The sequence below is a fragment of the Poeciliopsis prolifica genome, unplaced genomic scaffold (assembly GCF_027474105.1).
Source record: "Poeciliopsis prolifica strain line A6 unplaced genomic scaffold, Auburn_PproV2 SCAFFOLD053, whole genome shotgun sequence".
NCBI classification, from domain to species: domain Eukaryota; kingdom Metazoa; phylum Chordata; class Actinopteri; order Cyprinodontiformes; family Poeciliidae; genus Poeciliopsis; species Poeciliopsis prolifica.
In genome coordinates this window covers 3,088,020-3,113,456 of record NW_026562428.1, presented here as the reverse complement: position 1 = coordinate 3,113,456, position 25,437 = coordinate 3,088,020, and the positions used below count along the sequence as shown (strand labels likewise).

The following is a 25,437-nucleotide window of genomic DNA, read 5'->3' as shown; positions in this document are numbered from 1 at the left end:
ATAACAATCGACTAGATTATTCAGTGTTTTCCCCTTTAGTATCTCATTTGATACGAGAGACTTTTGAAAGTCATAAACTCATGCATTTATTCTATAAGCATTTTTCATTTTGTAGATGATGAGGGAAATATATTTAGCTGTACTTGACGGAGTGGGCTTTCGAGGAAACAACCACAACTCTGAGGTGTTTTGGTTTCCATCTGTGTTTATGTTTCGATTATTTATTTGTCTTGCCTTTCCAGTTGATTCCTTTATATTTAATTTATTTCTTTGTTAGTATTCTTTGTGGTACGGTTGGTTATTGCACACTTTCCTCTCAGCTTTCTTCATGTTAGCTTTCTTCCCTCAGTCTGTCTCCACCATTGTTTCATACTTGTGTCCTTGTGTTAACTTTAGTAAGACAGCTTACCATTTGTTTTTGTTTTTGTCATTTGTCATTGTTAACATGCAGTGGCCACAGAAATACCTACGAACAAAAATTGTAAAAACGATCAAGAATCTTTTTGTTTCTTAATATAGTCGGCCATCATAAGGGATTTGGTTTGGAAGCACGTAAAAAAAATAGTACTTGACACTTGAATTTTCAACACTGTTTCAACTTTTTGACACAACACAACAATGATGGAAGCATCGTGATTTTTTTATTTTTACTATGATTATTTTTGTTTTTATTTTTGCTTGTTTTGGTCGGTCAAAACAGCCAATCAGTTGTGACCCAAAACCTTCTAGTGTCTCCTAGAAAGTTGTAGAAGAATGGAAAATTCAGTTTTCTGCATTAGTTCATGAACTGCCTAACATGATATAAAGAACAAAAATCTGCACAAGAGATGACAGATTTAGGAATGCATATAATAAGGAATGTGTAAAAAGAATGATTGCTGAAATGTGAATTAGTCAAAGTTTAAGACGTCTGCAACCAGGTTAAGCTACTTATTCCCTTTTTTTACAGTTTAAGTTCTTGTTCAATTGCATAGGATACTAAATGTTTCACAATCTAATTTCTTTTTCTCATCTTCAAAATTGAATTTCAGTCATGCCATGTGTGATTTTTCGATCCATTTTTGCCTAATAAGATCCCTGTTACTCTGTTATGGCTTTTGGTTTCGGTTTGACAGCTAAAGATTATTAGTTGCTCTCCTCTTCACATCTCTCTCTCTCTCCTTCTCTCTCCTCTTACTGGCGCAGGCGCATGCGCACTGGGCAGCGCACTGGTCAGTGTGAGAAGCAGCTGTTCGGGGCTGGTGAAATTCCAACATGGCAGTGGCTGTGGTCAGTGTTTCCTGCGTTAACTTGGGATGGTTTCAGCTCGAGCGCAGCCCGGCTTAACCTCCACACCCGGCAGAAGCCCCCTCCTCGGGATCGATGCGACCTCAACTCACCCCTGCGTGAGGGGTCAACCTGTCGCTGAATAAGAAAAAAATATATTTATTTAAATAAAAAAAAGGAGGAGAACACGCAGGTAAGGGAGGACGGTCCGGCTGGGCATCCGCCGCTGCGGCGAGCGCGCGCGTCTGTAGAAAAGCTGGAAGCGGCGTGCGCACGCGGCTTAATTCGGACTAGTGCGCGCACGGACAGGTTGGCTATTTTAAGAAGTTTCCACTCGCCTCAGGTGTGCTAAATGTTTATATATATCTTTTCCTTCTATTTAATTTATTTAATTGTACCGGTTCACCTGCGCGGCGGCGAAATTAGAGGACAGACGCGTCTAGACGCACTGGCCGTATTCTGTGTGTGCGTGTGTGCGTCGGCCGCGCAGCTCTCTCCCACTGGAGCGAAAGACGGAGACAAATATCCCCAAGTTGTGGCTTTGGCTCCACCGCGGACAGAGCGGGCGTCCAGGAGGGGCTGCAGCTGCTGCGGCGCGGCCACAAGTTGCCCCGCTCTCCTCGCATCGAGCCTGGACATTTTGAGGCGCGTCATGGGGAGATTTAACTCCGACCTGCGCCGCACCAGTTGATTTATTTCCCCCTCCTGTCGCTGCCTGTCGCCCCGGTTTCCACTTTCTAATCATTTGCATGTAGGTTCGAGTTGCAAGGGCCCACCTCGCACATCACACACTGCTGCTGCTGAAAACAGCAATAAAATGTAATAAAAATATATATATATATATATATATTTTTTTTACTATAACATGCTTTGTTGTTTTGTCTTGAAATGTATTCAAGTTGTCCCCCTTTTTTTGTTTACAGCACGACATGATCAGCAGCAGCAGCGTCTATGGTAAGTGATCATTTACCTTTTCATTCCTGTATGTATATATAAAACTAATAATAATTAAAAACAAAAGAGTGCGCTTGCTGGAAGAAAATAGCTCATTTTTTACTCATACATGAAAAATGCATTGTGCTCAAATATGTGTACGTGGAATTAATAATCAGTGACAGTACGTGTGGTGCAGTTTGCTGTAATCCAATTAGATTTTTGCAAAGCAACAGAATCTCACTCGGGAAATTGGACAGTTTTTAGAGAAATCGTCAGACCTGGATCTATTTTTCTTCTTTTGTGGTATTAAAACATCCACATTTCCACTAGCAGGTGGGTTTCTTTGAAAGAGGCCTTGGCTGCTGCAAAGAATTTAAAATTAATCTGTTGTATTTCACGAAACCTTTGCCCACTTATCACTTCAAAACATCCTCACGCGAACTAACAAAGACTCAGCAGTAACATTTACGAACAAAATCGCCGCTGCAGAAATCTGCGCAATTCTGAGGGGCAGGTATTTTGTGTGTGTGCGTTTAAAAAGAGACGCTGCTCGGTTCCATCCGTCCACGGCGCCCTGCTGATAGCGAGACGGCTGTACTTTTTGGTTTGCAGCGGCCATTAGCCGAGACTCGACCTCTCACCTTTGATCTCACTTTCTCCTCCCGCACAAACATATTTATTCGCTTCTTGACACGAGCTCTCACCTGCTGCTGCTCCTGTGCTCCGGTTTGTATGTTGCAACCAGCGCAGCAGCACTTTTTTCCGCATTGCCTGGTAACCCTCCTGTTTTTTAATCATACGCCGCATATTATCGTTATTATTATTACATTCCTCCTTTTAAGTGTAAAATGTAGCGTGGATCTTCCGGGTTTGAGAGAGCAACAGGTTAATGGTGAAGGATTAAAACTGCAGCTGCAGCTCTGACTTGTGGACATTTATTGGGAAGACTTTGGCGGAGTGACGCAGAATTTTTAAAGAGTGAATAGTTTATATATATTTTTTGCAGTCCCTTTTAAAGAGAAGGTGACTGCGCCTTCTGTGCACTGCAGGTCAGCTGGCTAAAATCACGTTGCGCTTACGTAGAAGGGAGAAAAGTTTGGCTCTTGATGTGTCACAGAAAGATGAGTGGAAGCTAAGAGCGTGGAAGTGGCAGCATCATGCTGTGGGGTTTAAAGCAACAGCGTATCTAAGTAGTTTCATATTAGTACTAGATTTAGGCGACATGTACTTAAAGTTTCATGATATTTTGTGGTGTTATTGTGATAACAAATGATGATAGTAACTATTTTATTTCTTTTTTATATGCGTTATATGAATGCATGAAGCAGCTTTTATAGTCCTACAAAAGCAAATGCTGTTCTTAGAAAACAAACTCTTTTGTTTTGCGCCTCTTCAGGACACCAGTCACATAAAGAAGTGCAATTTGTATCACTAAACAGCACGCAGTAACTGAAATTAATCATTTTCTCAAATTTATTGATACTTTCATTGAACAAACGGCGGCGGAAATATTAAAGCTAGCAATTTTGACTTTGAGGACATTTGTTGGGGTGCATTTAAAAAAACATTCATTGGAATTTATCAAGACAACGCTAAATTAAAATTCATTTATAATAATAAAAGATGAACGAAACAACAAATGCCTGCTCCCAATTTGAGGATGTTAATTTATTAAATATCTTCGTCTAGTTGCTGCGTTGAAAAGGAAAGCAGTCAGATGGTGTTCCAGATTTTTTTATTTTTCGAAATTACTGGCCGACTGTTTTTACTTGACATTATGAAAATCACCTGGTGTGACGGAAGTGTTGTTTTTTTTTTGTTGTTGTTTTTTTTACGTGGACAATCCGATTTGAGTTTGTTCCTTTAACTCTGACCTTCCGTGGCTTCAGATCTTACATCTGCTGCGTGTGAGTGTACCAGTGACAGTAGCAATAATCCCCCTCATTATACACATAACGTATTGCCTCACATCTCTGGCGGACCTCCAGTACAGTTAATAGGGACAGAGGCATAATAGGCAGTGAGGAAAAAGTGCCGCCTTTATTTATCTAAATGTGGACCCTCAAACGAACACGGAGAGAGAGAGGGTGCCTCGGCGTTTCCCAGAGGGGCCGTATAAATAAATTATTCTGACACTTCCTATCACTCCGTAATGTTTACCGTTAAAAAGCCGTTTCACCGTCCCGGAGCCATCGGCGCGTGTTGTGTCGCCAGCCACCCATGGGACTTGTGGCGGTCGTGGGGAAATATTGTGTTTTATTTTATTTTATTTTATTCCACACACACACACGCAGATGGAAGGAAAACCTCGGCCGTGTCCGTATCAGCATCCTGACAAAGGGGCCCCTTCAAACGAGATCCAGGCAGGGTTGTCATCTTTTAGCAAATATGTTAAGTGTTATCTTTTGTGCTCTCGGCTTGCCGAGCCGAGCCCGGACCCCCATGGGAGCCCGGCGCATGCAAATAGAACAAATCCCTCTCGGAGCTGTCTGTCTGTTTCACTCTCCTCCGTCTCCCTCCTCGCTGCCCCCGTCTTTTTTTTTTTTCCTCTTTCCTCCTCTCTGCATGTTTGCTCGACAGTGCGTCAGCCTGTCTTGTCTCCTCGCTGTTTCCCTCTTTGTCCACTTATTTCCCCCTCTCTCCATCCCAGAAGACAGAGCCTGGGCTTTGTGTCAGCTAACTGTAGCGAGGCTTGCCGTTAGCCTGCCCCTCTCCACCCTCTTCGCCTCCCTCTCCTCACCGATCTAAGTTCTCCTTCCCAGAGATGGCAAGCAGCTGTCGGTAACACCGCCACCTTCGCTTGCTTCTTCGTAGCTGAGCGAACGCCAATTCCTAAAAATCCTTGACACCGTGATCCTCTCTTCTTCCCTTTCACTGTATTTTATGTAGTTTCCTGTTTGTCATGACAGCTTCTCTTTCTCTTTTCTTTGTTTTTTCCCTTCTTTTTAAACCATTTCCACACACTCCTCTCTGATTTCAATTCATTACTCTTTCACCACTCTCTCTCTCTTTTTTTCTCTCTCTCTCTCTCTTTTAGTGCTGACAGGTCAAAATCTGATGGCTGTATTTAAAGCTCAGGGTATCTGCACCAGTCCGGGATAAAATAATGCTGTCGGCTTACCTCAGAGGTACGTGTAACCTCTGACGATTGGTGCCACGACATCGCTTTAAAACTTGAGAAATCGGGTCGTTTTTTTAATTTAATTTAATTTTTTTTGTGCAGAATTCCCTCTAAGTTGTACAAAAAACATTTAAGATCACTTTCCGTAATTCCCATTGATCCCCACATTTTTCCTCCATCCCACCCAAATTTATTGCCGTGTTAATTTCCAGCATTATCTGCCTCTCTTTGAACTCCCGATTCCTTCTGGAAGGTTTTGAAGTCCCCCCGTTTTATGCAACGTGTAAATTTCGTCTGGTTTTAATCAAATCAAAGCGCCGGATAATATTTTAAATATTTCTTTCTCTCCCTCCTACCTTCTTTTGCGAAGAGCTGCCTTTTTTTTTCTCTTCTTTTTTTTTTTCTGAATTTTAAACAGACCCCGGCTCACCTCCCTTTTACTCTTCAGCAGCAATCTTCACCACCCATGGCCCGGATTCTCTGGTAGATATTAAAACATTTGGCTGGTGAAAGTGTTAAATATGCTAAGGACTTATTAAAAAAGGCACACAAAAAAAAGAAAAACTGAATATTACATGGCGGCAAAGAGCTTTATCCTTTACATTGTGGCTTCAAATGAGAAGGTGGCGTTTCTAATTAGGTTATTGCCATGCAAGTCTTAAGTTAAATTGTGCATTGATATGCGTAGAAGCTTGCCAGCCGTTTGGCCCGTCGACGGAGGAGGCCGTCGAGAGTCTCTCTTCCTTTTTTTTTTTCCTTTTTAAAGGAAGACCCACAGGAAAAGACAGAAAGCGAGAAAAGAGATGAGTGTAATCTCCGCTGCTCCTCTCAGCGGCTCAGGAACGTCTGATGAACAGCGAGCTTTGGAGAAATGTCGCCCCCCAGCCCCACTCGCATCCTGATTAGCGGATGGCACAGAAAAGCTGGTCACTCATTTCTTTTTCAGCATTTTTTGTTGATGAACGTTGTTTTGTTTTTTTCTTGTGAATTTGCTGGATTGAGGCTGAATTGCTGCTTCCGATAGGCCACTTGTTGTGTTGTTCTCCAAAAAAATGATTATGTAGTTTTGAAATTAGTTTATCCAAAAATATACTTCTTGATTCCGCTTTCTGCACATTAGAATCCATTTCTCTTCCCTCCATTATGACTATATACTCATAATGCTTTTCACCTTCCACTTCTCAGCCACATTGAGTCCAAAGTCGACTTTTTTTTCTATGCATTTGCAACTAGTTTTTTTCAGGTCAAAGGTCATTTGAAGTATTGTCGGTTTTATTGACTTTTTGGACCGCGACATCAAACAATCTTTAAATTTGTCTTGTTTAACTACTTTATAACTACTTATTTTTTCTTTTATTGGTGCACATCTCACCTGTCACAACCAAAGAAATTCTCAGTATAACATTGTGTAAAAATACCTTAATATCAGGCAAAAAAGAAAGAAGCAAAGCATCTGCAAATATCTAAACTACTTTAGAATAATCCATTGTTATTCTAATATCACTACCTATGATATTTTAGTGCTAAGCAATAGAATAAAAAGGTGAAAAATGTTGATGAGTTTGCCTTACCTGTTTGGTGTCTTTCCACCTGATGACCGGCAGAAACAAGTTGGGGGAGGGGCACTGCTGTATTGCACTACTCTCCATGTAGTTGGAGAGAGAAAAAGCAAAATCCAGTAATTGCTGCTCTTTCTGACTCGCTGAAAGATATCAACCGGCGTGAATGCTAAAAATTCACAGTTCTGATCCCAAAACGTTTTCAAATCTTAGCGTACTTTAACACCGTAACCCGACCTACATGCCACAACAAGCAATAAATCAATTAATTGCGTGATAAATTAAATTATCAGAGATATTATTGGAAAGCTGCCATTTTGGGAAATGCTGCAAACATTTGACACCAGTATTTAGTTAGTTTGCACTACCTGTCACTTGTGCCTGTTTTCCCTGTCAAAGCTGAATAATTACTGTTTTTCAAACTACAATTGTTTTTTTCTCAAAGACTTCATAATCCATTTTAATTGTTGTTTTCTTTTATTTTGGACGTTGTAACTATTTGGAAAAAGGAGAATTTTTTTCCCCATTTCTAATGGTTAATAATACTGAAGCCACTCCTTTTGGGAAAGGAAGGTGTTAGTATTCATACACGTGATTATGTTGTTGTGTGCGCGTGCGTGTATGTATGCGTGTGTTGGGCAAGATTCCCCACAGGAAGCAGGCGAGAGCATTAGGATGTTTCTTGTATGGCTCCGCTGGCAGGACGGACACATGTGGTACATAGCTAATGATAGCACGCAGCGCATAATGAGATCCTACTCTCCGTCTGTCTCCACTACCTGGCATCATGCATTAACCATACCAGAGGAAGAGGAGGCACGCATGGTATTGACTTTTGAGTGGGTGTCTGCTTGTCCATTGCTGGGTTTTGTTTAGCACTCGGAGGTCAGCATGGCTGCAAGCGCCGCACATTTATAACAAGTTATTTATTTATTTATTTCGGTGGTGTTTTCTGGTTTTGTTTATGCATTTTGTTTCCTCCCTTTTCTCTCTTTCTCTCCTCATCCACACCTCCTGAGCTCTGTTAAATGGTTGTAAATTGATTTTGGATGCGATGCAATGTGTACACTTAACAAGCCAAATGGGTTCAGTTTGCGGGTTAGTTTGTGTGGTCGGAAGATTATGCTATTAATGTATTCCTCGCACTGTAATCCACAATATGTTGTGTGAAGGAGGGGAAGGCCCTGGCAGCGCTCCATCTTCTTACCCAGTAACATATATTTATCCTCTTCACTACACAATCCTCTAGGCTGCTCAAATCCCTCAGGGGGTCCCAATGACATGCCTACTAATGTGTGCTTTGGAAACCGAGTGCTATTGTATCCCCTAAATCTCACAAAGCACTGTATGATTTGCCCATTGTCGCTAAATCGCTTTGCTTGTGCCAAGTACTTGCATCTCACAGAGGCTTAATGCTTTGAGGGTTTCAGGGACAGTTTCGAGTTCCTCTTTTGTTGCTTTCGGGGAAAAGTGCCAAGACTGCTGCGCTGAATATTGTTTTGAGTACTGGGGGGAGGAGGGCCACTGCCAAGCGACGGCATTGAGCCTCGTGAATGGGCCATTCATATTTAGGAGAATCACCCAGATGCCATATTGTTGGCTCAACAACGCTAAATATTCTCCAACAAGGATTGGATTGTAACAGGTTTCTGAATTGTGAAATTGTGGAAGAAGGATGGATGGATGGTGGGGGAGGAACTCAGAGGAACTCTGTCAGAAAAAGTAAAACAGAGAGCTTTTTTTTTGTGTGTGTGTGCAGTTGTGTTCCAGTAGTGGGAGAAAGCTTTTTGTGCAATAGATTTGTTTAATCCTCATAGTCCAGTATGAGATTCTCACGGTGCGATTACATTGATTCAAAATATAGTACAAACAGGAAATTGAAAACAAAAACGACTGAGTTATGTTATCAGAAACATTTATATTGATCCTGGTACATAGACGGAAGAAACAATTGGAAGAAAATTCTGATTTTTCTGATACTTAGATGTATTTTCAACTGCAGGAATGAGAGGGAATACATTATTTTAGCCATTGCGAAGCTTTTACTTGAAAAAACATTCTGAATCTCTGCTATCACGTTCAAAGAAAAGGTAGGCGCACTGTCAAAATAATCCATTTCTCGATATAATCGATACTAGAGAAATAAATTATTCATTTGCATCAAAATCAATGCAAACTGACCCATTCACATTTGCCCAAATTGTTGCACTTCGGCCAACAGGAGGAATGTAATAGCAATCAACCTTTCCGTTCACCTGTTCAAAGCCGAGAGCTGCTGAACATTTTAAACTCAGTTGGCCCCAACAAAAGAAAAAAAGTCAACTGGCCTCTTTAGCTGCTTTGGTTAGACTTTCTCTGTGAGGCAGATGGACTGGAAATGCTGAAACTGTGCTAATACTACAAGCTAATGCATTGACACTAAGAGCAGCTTAAGAATGTAAAGTTCCTGCATCTGTGAACCTCCCAGACAACTTAACCCCTGCTACCTGGTTTAGCATTAGCTTCACGGGTTTGAGATCCTTCGTCTGGAGGTCCTGAATCCTGCAACGACCCGTTCTGCTGTGGTACGAATAGATACGCAATTTCAAACATTGATCTCCTCAAGAAAATGTTTTGCAAAATTGCCAGAAAGAAAATTATACATGGCAGGTGTTCAATACATCTGCATGGACCAGATATTTGTTTGTACTGCGAAAATGGTTTTGTTTGCTCCAGATCCATGTTTGTTTTTGAAACAAACATGAAACAGTTCATTTTTAGCATAAAATTTGCCCCTGGCAGTGAAAAAAAAAAGTCACAATATATTAGTAGACAGATGATACTGTGAAGCACAGGGAAGATAAACATTTCTAATAAAATAAACTGCAGAACTGAGTCAAATGTACACACTTCCTTAAAGGATATTAACATTTATATTAACTTTTTTGGATGAATGGAAAGAAACTTCCTGTCATTCGGTTCCAACAGTCACTTTGTGTAAGATATCAGAGCGAGTTTTCTGTGGAATGTCACTTTTCACACCTTCATGTTGTACCTCAATGTTCAAAATTTGTGGACATATAACTGAGAATGTCAGTCAAGTTCATATCTTATTTTCCAGTTTCAGTATTTAGTCGTAATATTGATCTGTTAAAGACAATAGAATTGAGGGCGTGCCGGCAACCTTTGAGGTAAACAGACGTACCGGCGACATTTCACACCCAAATCTGCAAGCCTGGACAATATAAAGTTTACAGTGTTTTCTTGAGGCTCTAAAGTAGCCACAATATTGTCCCCGAACCGTTAGCAAAATGTCATTGTGTTCCTTTATGTCTTGCATGCACCGGGTATTAATCACGGCTGGATCTGCGCCTGAGAGGCTGATCAAATTTATTGTTTGGCTGCATGGGACAGTAATGGGTGTTTAATTACTCAATAAAAGCCCTTTTATAGATTCCTAGCCCTCCTGTGTGTTGAGCAAATGGTATTGATCTGTCTCTGGGCTGCAACACGATAGGCTGTGAAGGAGAATTAGAGCCGCTAGCCTGCTAGCTCCCTCATTCATTAGTTGCATTAGCCAGAGGGTGGTTAATACGCAGCATCGCCGTTAATACTGACGTCTGCCTTGTGCCGCAACGTGCTCTCTCTCTCGCCAGCTCATTTAGGGGACTCTATATCAGATCAGATGAGTGATAATGTCTGGAAAGAGAGTAAATAATTTCCTGGAGTCATTTTCTTTTAAACTTAGCCATCAGTAGAGGCTTGTCACTTCAGTAACAACAGTGTAATCCACGGGACTAAATGCAACAATGCTCTTTCGCTGAGCTGTGAGCTGTATTAGTCGGGCTGCCTTCTAGTCTGCATGTTTAATCCCACCACTTCCCCTCCCTCTAATCTGTAATCTGACTGCTCCTCCTCCTCTCTCTCCTCATAAGCCTAATTTCGGATCTCTGTCCTCCGGCTCAACTTTCCGTCTCAACACTCACAAGAGTGATAACAACAGGCAGTGATGTTGAGTTTCCCTTCGCTTTTCTTTCGTCTGTGCGTTTGCAAAAATGCAGGTCTGCATGGTTAAGCCTGTCAATGAAAGCAATAAAACAATTAGTCACACAATAAATTAAGATTAGCACGATGATTTTCATATCCACAACCATCGTCAAAGAGATGCTGCCCTTAAATATTGTTGAAAAGCCACCATTTTGAGAAATGGTCTGATGTAGTTTGTCGGCGCTACCTGTCATTTGTGCCTGTTTTTCCTGTCAAAGCTATTTTGTTTTTTTAAATACAATTTTGGTTACAGAGGCTTAATAATCCTTATTTCAATTATCATCATCTTGTTTTAGTTTGGATATTTAAAATCCTGCATATGTATGTACTTGCATTAAAATGCCATTATTATTATTTCATCAGTTGAAAAAGGCAATATTACAGGCCCATGCACAACACTTTCTGTTGTTTAGTTGTTGTTTTTTTGCATAACTGCATCTAACCTTGCATCCATTGTTCTTTTATGTTCAGAGCATCTCTCTTCCTCTGTGAACCAGCTCCACTTTTCTTGATGCACGCTGAAACCACTGCAACATCTCCCTTGATGTCCCTATATCAAATGAACGTAGCCTATTACAGACGTGGCGGAGTCAGTTGGGTGGCTTTGTGGAGCAAGAAAAAAAAAAAGAAGGGCCCCACCAGGGACCATGAAAGAGACATTGTCCGACACAGACCATACAGTCGCTTTGTAGATAAATGGATTTTCATGCTTCTCAAGCGGGACAGTAACATGAGTGAAAACTGTGGAGAATGTGGGATTATTCTCTCTGTTCGCTCGTACACACGTACAACCGGAGCTTCGAGAGTGTGTGGTCTCCTTTTTTGTCTCGGCGCAAGTTTTTTTTTTGCGCTCGCTGCTAAAAATCACACGCTGTTAATGCAGCAAACTTGCGACACGAAACATCAGCTGTACGGCACGCATGGGTTTTATGATTTCTGTGGGGAGCTTGTATTTCTTGAGTGTCATTGTGTAGGAAGCAAAAGTAAACAAGACGATAGATGACAGTGATGAATTTAGTGAACCGTTTAATGAAATCTGAGAAAGTATGACATAATATCAAAGAAAATGAACATCTAACGCCCACTGCTTTCATTTCCAAATGAAAACCAAGAACTAATTAGCGAGTCAGAGCCCAGATAATTAGTTTGTTAAACTAAAATGGGCTGGTTTAGATTTTTTTCCAAGCTCATTTCACCAGAGAATGCTTTAATTAGGGTTGTTTATTTACATAAAGTGACGTCACTTTTTCTTATAAGAATATTTGGCTCTGATGAATTGAATATTTACCTTATTGAAGTCCAATTAAAATAATTACGTCATTTTTACAACGCAAATATGTATTTTTTCTAATTTCCTTACTTTCATCAACACCAGCTTCAGCAGAAAGCCTGTGACATAAACCATGTAGAAACTTTCAGCAAATTAGGACAACTGCAGACAACTGTAATTTATGTCTATAATTTACATTGTAGACTGTGAAAAGTTGTGAAATGAGATAAAGTTGCTTAAATTTTAGGAAATTTAAGCTTTTTTTTAGCTTTTTTGATGTCAGCTATAATGTTATAAAAGGCACTGTATTCAAACAAAAGACTTTTTTTTTAAGTGGAATGTAATATTCTTACTATTAAGACAATAAAATATTGTATTGGCGTATAATACTTGTACGATAATACTTATGAAGAAAACAATAAAATTCTGGACAATTTAATCAGGAAGTTTATATTTTACATACATACATTGTTTGTTTTTTACTTTGGTTTTTGAGAAAGCAGTTAAAAAACAAATATAACATTTTCTCAGGATTGATATATTCATCAAAACTGTACAAGACCCAAAATATTAGCGAGGATATATTAGGGAAAGAATCAGATCAAGGCAGATTTCTATATTAAAATCGCCCAGTTAAAGTCGAGCTGAATCCAATCGGAAATCTGTGGCGTTCAGTGACACACTTCATCCAATATCACTGTCTTGGAGTTGTTTTTTTTGAAGAAAGAGGAGGAGAAAACGTCTCAGTTTAGCTGGCAAAGACTTGAATTTGTAACGGGGAGATTTACATTTTTTATGAAAGAAAACATCTCCAAACATATCTAGCAGTACACAAGCTGACCCACACACATTACAAACCCTGTCCACATTCTGTTGCCCGTGGGGCGCGAACAAGAAGCGATGTCTACTCGATGCAGAGCCAGTGATCTAGGTAATCTGCTTGTGCTGTGGGACAGGTCTATTGGTCCACAAATCAATTGGCTTCATGTCCGTACCATTAGGCTAACATGGTGCTGCTGAGGCGCTGAGAGCAGTAAGCAGCCTGTTTAATTCCCCTGGACGCAGGCCAGGTGGACACTCCTCCCGCTTCTTCCTGATCCCTTTGCTTTGCTTTCCTCTTTCCACCCCTCATTCTATCATCCTCTTACACTCCTTCCTCCTCTCCACTTCAGTCAATGCGGTTATTCTCAGTGGACGAGTGCTTACAGGAATATTGCTTGGAGGGATTGTGTGAGTGTATGTGCGTGTAAAGAGGAAAGATTTTGGCCAATGAACCCTTGTTGTGCTCTGTCCTCCAGTACTGTGTCTATACTGAGTAAGTGATCCCTTGGGATGCAGAACACACATCCAGCATCCCTCCCTATCTCTCCTTCTGTGTCTCCATCTCCCTATCACTGTATGTGTTTGTCCGAGTCTTTGTTTCTCTCCGTATATCTGCTTGGCATTCTGTCTCTGTCTCTATTTCTCTTCTCTTTATACATTTCCTACCCATTGTGTTTTTCTTTCTGGCTCCAGACAGGGAGGGAAAACAAGTAAAGTAACGCAAAAGGGGGCTCCATCAAGCACAAACGCACTCCTGACCGGAAAAGGCTAATTTAGGTTTGGGCTGCAAGACGTTTAAGCTGCTCAGCTACTCCAAATAAAATATCATCTTTGTCCTGTTGTCTGCTGTTGGTTTTCCCTCTATGACGAGGACTAATGACTTGGCTTGTTCAGCGTCAGCTGGTCAATTTAAACTCGCCACTAGTTTGCTGTGCTTTCTATTTGCAGCAGATCTGCAACAGTGTGCCTGAACGAGTGCGTTGTTTTGCAGAAAGGCATAAGGCAGGATTGGATTTGTCGATCATATTTGCTGTGAAGTCACGGATTGACCTATGAGATAACTTTGCAGGGACTTGATGTGCACCATGTCAAGACAAAATGTCTGCACTCACAGCTTTCTTCACAAGAAGAGCCTGAGACATGAAATGTCATAAAAACACAGCTGGTCAAATAGTGTGTTCCTGTTGCTGGTTGTCATCAACTCCTAAAGTGTTTGCTTGTTAACTTCCACCTTTAAATTATTTAGATATGTTCTCTGTGGCTGGTGTTTAATGCCGTACACACAAAGAAGTTGGTTATATTTGTTTGTTTACTGTGCAGCAACAAATGGAGTACAAATAACTTAAAAATGTCAGCATACAAATTCATCAACGTTTTCTTTTTGCGCTCTTCTCTGCTCGTCCTAACAAATTTTACGTTTCCTTAATATTACATATGTGGACATAAAAAAAATGTTGAAACAGAAATGATATCTGCAGCTCCTGCTGTTTGTTGTTGCTTTTACGTATTTGTATGAATTTCATTTATCAACCTCATCCCTGTGCATAATCGGTTAATCTAGCCCTAAAAATACAGGCTGGCCTGAGCGTCGGCATCATCTGAAGTTCTGCTGGCCAGTAAAGTCCAACAAATTACAGCATTGAAAGTCGGATTCAGGCTTCAGCTTTGCCATAATGTTTCCCAGTTGCTAGGAGACGCTGCAACCCTTGGACACATCTGGTCAGTCGTTAACACAAGTTGTTGACAACAGTCGGGGCATCTGCAGCAGCTCGATATTGTTTACAAAATGAAACTGTTTATATACTGAATGTCAATCCGTTTTCTGTCTCTGAATCCATGTCTGCAGCTGGAGACGGTGTAATCTTTAATAAATACAACATTTTTTCCCGCTACCTTACCACCCAATCATATTCCGATCTTCTTTTTAGTGCACAGTTTGCCCATTAGAGTCAGAGAAGCAGTACAGAAAAACCCCTTCCAGAAGGTACCAGTCAGCTTAAAAAGACACACTACAATGTACAACACTTGGCTTCACACATCCACACAGTTAACAGGGTCTTGGGACCTAAGGGAGAATGCAAAGTTGTACTAAAATCAGATTTTCTGTTTCTTCTGTGTTGAGAAGTGATTCTCTCCTGAAGGGATGTGTTGCTGTTATGGTCTATAATGGGTCTGGCTTGGCTTCTACCCTTTACCCTATTCACACACAAAGCTGTTGTTTTGGCAAGGAATATGTTTTAGAAACTTGAATAAATGTGAGGATTAAACTTTTAAAAGCTATAACATGGTCTAAAGTTATAAAAAAAAAAAGTTAAATATAATGTATGAGCTTACTCTGCTATGAGATTAGGGATGCATGATATCTTTTTCAACACTTTTCTACAAAAAGAGAGCGCCTTCAGTCAGAGGCTTCTTTATATTTGCTGTAATACAGACTCCTACAGGAGATCCTTCTTGCCTTCTGCCATTAGCATCTACAATAACTATTTGAAGAACTTTAAATATAAATTACATTTAATTTTTCTTTGAGATCAAGAAAGTATTTTTGAATTTGAAATTACAATTATTAAAAAATGTCCAAAATTTCCATTTTTTAAAAATTGTTTCTAAAATAAACTGACAAATGATCTATTCAATACTATAAACAATAAAGTTATAAAAATGATAACACCAGTGATTTGAAACATTTAATTAAGTTTGGAACAACAATGTCTTCATAGAACTTGAAAGTCAGTGAATTGCTTTGAAGGATGGAAGTTTTTGCTGATATCTTCTTGAACTATGGTCCACTTAGAAACCTGCAAGTCGCATAGGACAAAATATATACGATTTTTAATGTCCTTCTTGACGCTAACTGTGAGGGGGGGATCGTCCAGTATAGGGTTTGCACCTGTGCAATGGGTTTGCAGTCTGGACATGGAGGGAGCCCATCTAGCTCCAGCTGGGAAGAGAGTGCTGCGCGAGGATTCAACCATCTGGAGAGCTTTGGGACTGGGAAGAGCCGCTCGGCTGGTTAGGAACACTAAAAATGATGTTTTCACCAGCCTTCATAGGTTTCCTATAACAGATCTGTCACTTTTAAAACTCCTAAAATGGATTTTCAAATGATTGGTTACATCACCGCAATAAACTAACAAAATTAGCATGTTTTTGTTTTACTTTCTATAATGTTATAGATTTAGCAGAGATGTTTAATTTAATATGGTTGCTTGTAGTATTTAACCAAATGCTCCCTCCCTAAGAGCCTCATCTCAGCCCATGCATAGTTACATTAGCTCTACTGTTTTCATTAGCCAAAATGTGACAAGTCATTCCCAAGAGTTTGATTTCATCCACGGTGGCCGAGCCCACGGCGAGACTGAGAGCTTTTATTTACCGAAGAGAAACTCTGTGCGTGTTTTCATTTCCTCGCCGTCGCCTCCGCCCGTAAAATCCGGAGGGGGGGGGGAATCGGACGATAAACCGAGAACCGTACGTGTGTGCTCCACCGCCTCGTTCCCCCCGCCCCTGAATGTGATTACAGCTCCTGATCGATACAGAATGACACGATGCTGCTGGATGACACCTAAAGTAAGAGGGTGGGTGTGCGTGTGTATGTGTGGACGCCTCAGAAACAGAGAGGGCAGTGCATTCGAGCCCATATGTTAGTGTGTGTCCCTCCATATGCTGGGGTGTGTGTGCGTGTGTGCACCTCCCGGTGTGTGCGCATGTTGAGCCTAGATCCAGCACGGTAATGTGAGATCAGACGTAGCCTGTTACATCTGCTGTCAGCCAACTCGCTCTAACTCTGTTAAGGACGTTATTGATTGCTCATTATTACCCCGTTCCCTGAAAGATGAGCGTCCCCTATGATCACATTAAATCTCTCCCTCGTCCAATTCTCCCGAGACGCCTTCTGCTCAACGGTGCCCATCAAATTTCTCCTCCGAGATCTGATATCAAGAAGCAGCCCAAAGTTCTTTATCGTCTTTTTGCTCCGTTTGATTTTTTTTCCTTCCTAAATAACCGTCTCCTTTCTTGTCGTCGCTTTAAAGAGCTCCGGCTTGGCTAATTGACGTCTTTTGGTCTGCGTAATGGAAATCAACCGCGTTACAAATTATTTGTTTTCAGTCGCGGCAAAAAATCCGCCCGAGGTTTTCATGTTAACTTTGTGATCCTCGTTAAATGCCTTGATTGCAAACAAAGAGGAGCTGACAAGAACGTCGTCACGTTCTGCCATGTTTCATCAGCTGCGAAAGGAACGTCTGGACGTCTAAACTTGGCTCCCTCTCGTGTCGTTTTCGCTGACGATAAGCAGTCGTTGAAGGTGTCAGGCATCCCACACCCCCCCAACCCCCGTCTCACCTCCCTCTGCTCGCTGAAGTTTGGGACGGCTGAAACCCAGCCCTCAGCGAGAGGCCATCTCATCCGTCCCCCCCCATGAATAATGCAGAGCTATTGACTGTGTCAGGAGACGCGGCCGGCAGCCAGCTTTGTATTCTGCCGCCGAAGCTGACTGGATGCCCTCACTTTGAGACAAACTGCCGGCAGTCTGCTCGGACTCCTACAGACAGGACCCGAATCTGCTGGTACGAGATGAGGGCCGTCGTCTGTGTGGAGGTAAAACCAGGCGTCGTCTTCTGAGGCAGAAGAGTCTGTAAATATGTTTCCAGTCCTCAAATGTGAAATAGGTGTTCATCAGTCTGCACTGTGTGTGAGAGTTCTCCAGCAGGCTGCTGCAGAGAGCTCTAGTGAGAATCTCCTGGCCCCTCGACACGACCAGTTCAGTCTCAATGCCGCCGATCGATCGGTCGTATTGATCCGCTGTTTGACTGTTTAGACAACCTGTGTGAATTCCAACATATTGCAAAGCCACAGTGGATTTAAAGATGCATGTGCAGACTTCGCTGGCTCATGTCCGCATGTGATGCACCATTTTGGTTTATAAAGTGTCGTGCCCTTAAAGTATTCCTCCTTGAACCTGCTGCTGCACACTGCTGGTCAGCAGGCTGAAGACAGAGGATCAGAAAATGTTTCTGATTCCGATGTTGATGCGTCATTTCCTGGATGTCAGTAATATATTTATTCTGTTGGAAAGACTGACCATGCTGCATGCCCATGGTCAATGTGATATGGATGAAAGAGAAAGAAAAGAAATTGCGAGTCATATATCTATTAAATGCAAAATAACGTCAAACTAATCTTCAATCTTTAAGATCATTAGGTGCAACTTTAGCAGTCAGCTTGTCGTATTATTGCAGTAGTTGAAAAAAGCAATGAAATCAAATTTAAGTATTAGAATAATATCATACTGTAAAATTAGATTATTTTACCTGATACCACAAATATCACTGCAGCAAATTTAGCAGTTAAAAGCTCAGTGCTTACTGCTGTGTTTTTTGTTGTTGGTTTTTTTTTCATTTGAGAACTAAAGAGGAAGCTAATTTCTCCAGTTTTCGCGGGTCAACCCTGAAACTGCGTCACACGTTGCGTTGTCAGTAGCCCTTGTCAGAAGTGTGCTTCATTTGATACTTGAAACACGCATGTGCATGAGGGATTCTGCAAGTTCACAGGCTGGGGGTGGAGGTTATCCCTGCAGGCCTTCCTCCGTAATTCACACACTAGGCCCGCACGAACACGCACACAGACGTGCAGCCTCACACGTGCACCACTCGGCCGGGGCGTTAATCTCCTCCAACTGCTGCGGATCTCTAATCTGCCTAACTTGCCAGGTGTTAAATTGGCTGCAAAATCCATCTTAATGAGTTGAAGAAGTGTTTTTATATATATATATATATATATATATATATATATATATATATATATATATATATATATATATATATATATATATATATCGGTTTTTGCTTGTGTGACCAAAATAAAGTTGGACTTCTTCTGCTTTGACTAGAGCTTGAAAACATGTGTAAATATGAGCAGAGCAGCGAGGGTACGAGAGGTCTGAAGAGTCAGAGCGCTGACTGGGCTGTCGTCCAGTCTGCTGGGGTTGCTACGCTGTTTTAATGTCTCCAATTTGACCTTTGTCTTGACAAATTCGAAGGAACAAACAAGAGAAATCAATTCGCATTTATCTCTGATGTATTTCTATAGAGTTATCAACCAAAAACCAGTGATGGGAGAATGGATAAAAGGAAGGGAAAAAATAGCAAAAGAAAGAGGATGATGACGGAACAATGTAAAGCAAGAAAAGAAGAGGGAACTAAAGTAGGAAAGAAAAAGGAGGAAGGATGGATTAATGTATGAAGGGAGGGAGGCCTTAGTATATAAAATGTCTTTTAGCGAGGCAGATAAGATCAGTGGTTAAGATCAGTTTCCCGTTTAAGTATCAGCCAATCAGCGATCTCCCAAAATAAAAAAAAATCTGGGCCAATTTATCGACGCACCACTTTTGGAAAGAGGGATGCAGCTCACCGGTAGAAACCAGAGAAACCACTTTTACATACAAACATTTCAAAATATTTCCACCTTCCACCTTAAAACTCAAAAAAATATTCCAGACTTTTCCAGACTGTGTAGGAACCCCCTGTCTGCGTGTTTGCACGTGTGTGTTTGTGTGCGTGTGTTCCATCTCTGCCGCCACCACAGTTCGCCCAAACACACACAAATAAGCCCACTGCAGACAGACATAAATGAATCCACAGATGGTGGCTCTCCGGCAGTCACTCCTGGACTGTCTGTCTACGTGCCAGCGATGATAACGCACACACACACACACACGCGCGTGCGCGCACGCTTGCAGATGCCTGGCGGCCACAAACACAGTGATGCATCATTGAGCATCGGCTGGTTTTTCTCTAACTGCTGAGGGGAAATCAGTGTGGTGTTAAGTAACCGTTCATGTGGAGCCGAGACCACACACAAACAAACATGGCACCTACTCTTCTAAAAATACATCCGCCTCCCTCTAGAGTAGCGTTTTATACAGGCTGAGGAAAGTATTGACACCCTCGCAGATTACTTTTGCTTTTGCTTTTTTTGGTCACGCTTGAGTGGTTAAAATCATAGCTCGATGAACTGAGTAAATACCAAAAGCAGTTTTCAAATATTCCAACTCAACCTAGCTCTGTGGGAATAAGTTGTCGACCGGGTTTTTGGGAAAAGTCAGGTAATATTTATACGCTTGCCAGATTCAAAATTATTTTGATTCAAGCAAGAAGTTTGATTCCTGGTCGTAAATAAGATAGGCTTCTGTAAAAGGATAGTAAAACAATAAAAAAGAAGGATTGTCTGGAAAAAATTTTAATCATGTTTTTTAAAAAGTCATGTCAAAAATGATCACCTTCCTCCATAGCCAGTGGAAAAATGTTTACTAGCATTACAGCAGTGAATCTCTTCTTATAACTAATGGCCAGGTTCTTTAGGTGATGATTTATGCTGATGATTTGCAAATCTTTGGCGCTGAAAGGCCTCCTTCAAACTTATTGATTATGTTGTACGTGGGAACTCAGTCCAAACCGTTAATATCACCTTAGGACTCACAAAATATATTAAAAGCAACAAGAGTGAAGAACTGAGTATGCACCTAAATCCAATTATGATGCTGCACCATGACCTTAAATAGGCTCAAAAATCCTCAAATTCCTCCACAGATGAGTTGCCAAAATTGCTCCACCATCATGCGAAAGACTTACAAGTATCACAAACTCTTGCCAGTAATCCAGATTTGTTTTTATCACTCAGAAGTGTGACTAAAAAGCAAAACAAACAGAAGAAATCTGCATGGTGATTACTTTTTTCACAACACCGTGAGATTGAATAAAGTGAAAGTTTTCCCACTCGCCAGACTCGTGTTTGTGCTGCCTACTTCTTCTTCTTCTTCTCGCATAAGTGATCATTAATATGTTAATACATCTCGAGTGTCACCATTTCATCCCAGTGACAAATATCTCTTTCAAATCCTAACTTGGATTGTGATATATTCATTTGTTGATGCATTGTTAATGCCTCCTCTCTGGTTCAGAGCGTGCTGTGCAGGTAATCGCCCACTCTGGGGCCGCCGCGCCGACTGTTTGTGATGTGGATCTTTTCTGAGGATTGTATTTGAATAATGAGGGAGGCTGGAGCGTTTCTCTTGTGCGGAGTGTCTCAGCGCAGCCGCTGCAAGTGACCTCTGAATAGTTGTTTTGGATTAGCCATCAAAGTCTTCTCTCGAAGTGGCCAATAGACAGGTACTTCCAGAAATGAGTCACTTGAAAATGATCATTGCCGCCATTGCTGTATAAGATAATGGATAACCATTACACTCCATTTTCCCCCAGCTCCTCACCCACACAACGCCTGCTCTTGAAATATGATGCATCCACTGTGCTTAGTGAGCACTTAATGTCCAAAAGCACCGTGTTTGTTGAGATTTACAACTGCGCCGGCTGGAGGGGGGTAGAAGAAAGAGTATGTCGTCGGCGTATAATGTTGTTCGCTCAATAATTATCTCATTTTATTTACGAAGACAGACAGCTTTAGACGAGGTTAGAGGCTTCCTCTCTATTATCTCCACCTGCGTCCCGCTCAGAGTCTCCCCCCTCCCCCGCCTGCCACTAAATGACGCCCTTCATGTCGAGGACTTTCCAAAGTTTCCACACAGGTGGAAGGAGGGAGTAGAGATGACAAAATTACACCCTGGGTCTCTTCAATTGGAAGTCGGATCAATGTCATTTCTAAAAGGATTAGACCTCCTCTCAGAAATCTATTTTAATTACTGAACACACAGGTAAACAAAGTAGTGTTGGTTCACCGGTATGGATTCGGACGTCAGCGGGGTATTGATAGTGTGTGGCCCCATGTTAACCTCTGAGCTGCTGTGAAAGATCCTGCTTGTTCCACCTTGAGTGAACGCAACGGAGGACTTTTCGTGGGGAATACCGATGTTGCCGTAGAAATGTTCCTGCTGTCGCCAAAAAAAAAGCTCTGCGGACGCGAGGGAACCGGGTCATCTGACACCAGAGCCGGTGTTGCTCGCAGGAAAGAGGAAACTGTCGGATTGGTTTCCTCTTCGAGATGAAGAGATGTTGCACATGTCGGTGTCCACAGTTCATATTTCAAAAACAAAGTATTTGTAAAAACATCCAGTGAAAGATGAGAACTTCCTGAAATACTTTAAAACCTGAGTGGGTGGAATATCACCCATTTTGATTGAGTAACCTAATTAAAAGATCAAATGTCTTGACATTGTATTGATATGTATCTACTCAATAATTAAGCAGCAAAAAGAGAGTTTTGAATCGAGGATGTAGCCTATTTTGTCTATATATGTTTTATTTTTATAAAAGTGTGATTAATTGTGAATAATTAATTAAGAACCCTGCAATTAACTCAATCAAAATGTTTCTAAGAGTTTGACCACAATATTTGAGGGTTTCAGCATAGATAAATGAACGAAATTATTATTTTAACTGAGACTGTAAAGTAATTAACGAGTTTACTGCATCTTCAGGCTTCTTTGTCTGATTATGTTCATGCAATTAAGATCTGATGCAACATGTGAAATATTTGTCATTGTATTTGAGTTTGGTTTGTTCATAAATACATCTGTCTGTAAGCTCAAGCAACCAATCAAACTTGTTTGCTTGTCTGCTATTAGTGGTGGTGATGCTCACAGCAGGAAAAGGGCCCAAAATTGACTTATTACAAATTATTTTTTTGTAAACTCTACTTTTATAAAGGATTTAAAAGTGTTATTCTTGTTTTAGGTCATAGCTGGAGGAGCATTTTCTCTTGTTCTTTGTAAGTACTTAATGATTTATAAAGTGTCCATAGCTAAATTAACAGATTTGCACATTTATTACGGTATTCTTAATATTCAGCCAGTTTTAACTCAATATTTTGTTTTGCTGAATCAAATACTGCAGTGAGTTAAATCTTAAGTGTCAATGTCTCTCCTGTGGGGTTCATTATGGTCTTAAAGCAGTTCAACAATATGATTTTAGTTACTTTATAAGCAGTTTCCTTGTCAAGCTTTTAAAAGTGATAACTTTGTAAGTTTTAAAAGTTGTTTTCTATATTTTAACTCGATAAATAATTCAGTGAAAGCTTTCCAGATCAACAGCGAGCTTGAGGTCATAGGACAAGTTTCGATCTGACTGCTTTCTGTTCAGACTAAATTTACATAAAGTTTTTCTTTTCTGCTGTTTATTTGGATTTCTTTCGTCTTTTTTTTTTTAAGTGGATGAAAAAAGGGAAAATTGTGCCAACGTAGCAGCCAGTTTAAGTCACATGAGAGTATTTTTATTTTATTTTTCTCCCTTCCTGATGATGTGTTGGTGGGTTTTTTGTTTTTTTTTTGCCCGCTTTCCTTTTCTGAGTGATGAAACGGAGCTGTGGAGATGCTGTCGGGGTCGTGACACTGTTAGAGCACAGTTGTGGTGCTAGTCGTTACAGATGTTTTGTCTGCCAGATAAGAATACTCCGTTTGCCTCAGCGGGCCTGATGCGTCTGTGACTGTCTCCATTCTCCCCTGAATGTGTGTATGCATGTGTGTGTGTGTCTTTGAGGAACGAATCTCTGTGTGGCGGCGGGTGATTAGGCACGCTGCGCTAGTCACAGGAAATGGAGTATCTGACGGACAGGCCGAGTGCATTATAGATGAATGCCATGCGTTAGTGGCTCGGGGCCCCCGCCGAATATCTCTCAATTTCCTTTCTGAATGACAAAAGAAGCCACGCACAATTTCCTTGATCCGGAGCATTTGTTTAACTGCGCCCTACCCATTTAACCCACCCATTCAATAGTCTGTCTTGTAAAAGGAAATTTAGACTGTGTCAATTTATACAGCTCTAAAGAAGATCTGATACCCGCAGTCAGGGGCACCGATGATACCACGCTGGAATTAAGTTACAGATTTATTGTGCTTAAGCCAGATTTCTTTAAATTTGGATCCATCTTTAAATATACTGGGTTTTTTTTCTTTCTTTCTTTCTGTATATATGAAGCTCAATCGTGGCTCCACAGACATTTCAAAGTTTTCTGGTCAAAGCTGTGCAAACTTATCAGACGGTCAAAGATCACCGATTACAATGAATATTTGATTTTCTTCTATAAAGCTGCTGTCATTTGTCAAATACTCTTATATCGTAGCTCGGAGCTGTCATCTCTGCAGCATCCGAAACCCACCCACCCGCCCCACACCCGTCCCCCCCGGCCCCTCCCTCCGTTTACTGTCTTTGAGTTAGTGACAGCTCATCTCTCCTGGTCACTGCTCGCTGCCGAGACTCTGAACTCCCTCAGCTCCCTCCCTTTTCTCTTGCTGTTGTTGTTGTTAGTCGCTGTAGCACTTTGCAGCCTCACTTGAATAGAACAGTTGGACCGAAAGGAAATAGTATGAGGATTTTGGAGATTTTTGGTAAAATGTGTAAAAAATTAAAAAAAAGAGTGTAACAAGCTGAATTTGTTGCTCAAATAATAATAAAATCATGTTACATTTTATTTATAAAGCACAGTACAGTTTATCTTCTTCACACACCCTTGAACAAAACACATGTATGACATAAATTTCAGCCAGTTCAATTTAATCTGAACATTTTAGGTGTAAGTGAAATTTCTTGCTTAGAGTTAAATCAAATTGTCTCTTGAACAATAAAATATATTCTAGATTTGCTTTGTCAGCATTGCTAATTTTTAGGAATTTAGTAAATTAAAAATATCCTAAAAAAAGGTGATTTCTTATTTTTAGTGTTCACACAGAGTTAAATAAAATTGACAATTGCCCTTTATTTGATATGAACAAACTTACCCTGTTGTTTTTACAAAGTATTAATGTTCAAGTCTCTTATTGTGAAGGTTTGAAGAATGTTGTCTCAGCTGATTTGCTGTAGTAATGCTCCTGACTCCTGATGACTCTATTAATTGACAAGAGGTAAAAATTGGACAATTGGCAAGACTGAAAAACGTAGAAAATGAATCCAAACTCAGCATTTTCAATAAATAAATGCAATAACTATTAAACAGCTAGGGACAAATACTTCAATTCGAGTGATTCCATCACTTTCTATTAAGAACCTTCATTACAGTTCTTCTTTTCTTTTTATGTGTTACATTCATTAGAAAATAACAGAATTACAATCTGAATCAGCAGGTCAGACTTCAAGGAAAGCCAGTCTGGGTGGTGTATTTCTACTTCCAGAAGCTTTTTGGGTAGCTTCTGGCATAACAGTGATTATTTTTATTACCCTGGCAGGTATTAGCAGACCCTCAGATGCAGTTACAGTAGTCCATGATCCCCAATAAGTCAGTAACTGTGCACAAACCAATATTACTGTGTACAAATGTTGCAAAACAAGGCAGATTCAAAACGACTAAGATTTCCCACAATATTGAATCTGTGGTTTTATGTCCCTTCACTTTAAGTGGTAGAGAAACTCCTATGGAGTTAAATGTTTCTCTGCCTGCCCCCACCTGTTTCTGTTGTTTAAAAAAAGCCTCTACTTTTTGATTGATTAAAAAAA

At 40.7% G+C, this 25,437-nt stretch overlaps 1 pseudogene; it reads left to right on the top strand.

Moving 5' to 3' along the window:
* Positions 1–1,970: 1,970 nt before the first annotated feature.
* The window catches only part of LOC129378631 (fidgetin-like), a 38,336-nt pseudogene continuing 14,869 nt past the window's right edge, over positions 1,971–25,437 (top strand).